The 947-nt window shown below is 33.6% G+C and overlaps 1 non-coding gene across 1 annotated transcript; it reads left to right on the plus strand.

Moving 5' to 3' along the window:
- Positions 1-339: 339 nt before the first annotated feature.
- TRNAG-UCC lies at positions 340-411 on the plus strand. The gene has a single exon. It is a non-coding gene; the product is annotated as a tRNA-Gly (tRNA).
- The last annotated feature ends 536 nt before the right edge of the window (positions 412-947 follow it).

Raw genomic sequence — 947 nt, forward strand, 5'->3', positions numbered from 1 at the left:
GAAATTATTAGGAAAAATAAATTTGGGGTGTTTATCTTTGCCAGCAGCCAAATGATAAATTGAGTGTTTCAATTAACTATTCTTTCCTTTGCATATTGGGGGAAACCTTTCTATGAGGCATTGCAAAAACAGAAAGATCGACTAAATACTATACATATCAATCAATCAATCAATCAATAAATACATACATACATACATACTATACATATCGTAAATCACTGAGGTTGTCTAGTATCCTAGGAGTTTTCTCAAAAGTTTCTTTGGGATTATCTTACTTTGAATGAAGAAAAAGATAAAGTAGCAGCCTATTTTTTAGATATTTCTTACACAGTAGGAGGAGCGTTGGTGGTATAGTGGTTAGCATAGCTGCCTTCCAAGCAGTTGACCCGGGTTCGATTCCCGGCCAACGCAGACAAGGACAACAGTAAGTTGTAACTTTTGCAAATGAAAAAGTAGTACTATGTATTTTGTTCAGATAGTGATTTTGTTTTGGTTTGAAATGATCAATTACTAAAAGACAGAATTTTATTTGGTCAATGTGATTTGCCATGAGACATAAAGTCATAGCATATAAGTGTATGAATAAAGATAATATTAAGGCACATAAGTGTATGAATAAAGGTAATAAAACTCATAACCTTTATTCATACAGTAATATACCCAAGCATGATAAAATAACTGCATCCAAAATGATTGACTCTCATCTATCTGACTAGATCTTAGAAGAAATTAAGCCAATGAGAATTCCAGATAGAATTATTTCAGTCTTCTGAAAAACATACCAATCAAAAACAACTTCTGATTGACAGAATGAGCTGAGGATGTTGGGAAATCAGTCTGAGTGAGGTCAAAGGGACCATTTAAATGTCACATTTCCAGTCAAGGTGTCACATTTCTCCTATGTGCAACTAGCCCATGCATATAATTTTTGGGGGCTTTAACTATAC

The sequence above is a fragment of the Canis lupus genome, chromosome 19, assembly GCF_011100685.1.
Source record: "Canis lupus familiaris isolate Mischka breed German Shepherd chromosome 19, alternate assembly UU_Cfam_GSD_1.0, whole genome shotgun sequence".
NCBI lineage: Eukaryota > Metazoa > Chordata > Mammalia > Carnivora > Canidae > Canis > Canis lupus.